The sequence below is a fragment of the Dendroctonus ponderosae genome, unplaced genomic scaffold, assembly GCF_020466585.1.
Source record: "Dendroctonus ponderosae isolate FM_Combo_2020 unplaced genomic scaffold, Dpon_F_20191213v2 Dpon_F_20191213_7, whole genome shotgun sequence".
In the NCBI taxonomy this organism is placed as follows: Eukaryota; Metazoa; Arthropoda; class Insecta; order Coleoptera; family Curculionidae; genus Dendroctonus; species Dendroctonus ponderosae.
This window is the reverse complement of record NW_026018916.1, coordinates 13534677-13535086: the sequence shown is the minus strand read 5'-3', so window position 1 is coordinate 13535086 and position 410 is coordinate 13534677. Positions and strand designations below refer to the sequence as shown.

General features: G+C 28.8%; 1 protein-coding gene across 1 annotated transcript in view; it reads left to right on the top strand.

The window, feature by feature from the left end:
- LOC109541556 (heat shock protein 68) overlaps window positions 1-410 on the top strand; it is a gene marked incomplete in the record, with an annotated part of 6487 nt that overhangs the window by 2510 nt on the left and 3567 nt on the right.

Here is a 410-nt window from a genome sequence, read left to right as displayed (position 1 = left end):
CATATTCGAACTATTCGCACAATTCTAAGTTTCGTTCAATAAACGTCTAGTTTATTTTAAGGTAGCATCAATTGATACAGGATGTCTCAAATTTAAGTGACATACGAAACTTCCCTTTTTTTAAATGGCAGGCCGTACTTTTTATTGCATATTCGAGCTATTCCTAAAATTCTAGTTAAAGTTCAATCAATAACGCTTAACAGCAATAAAAACCCTGAAAAAAGGCAACTTAATAGGTAAAATTTGAAATGTCTAGCTTTCAAGTTAAAGAGTATGTGACATTTACAAAACTTACTAAAACGAGAATAGAACATTTCAATGAAGGAAAGGTTATACAAAAATAGTAATTTAAATAAAATGGTCCTGAACTAAGACCAGAAAAAAAACAAAAAAAGTTATAATAAATGTTC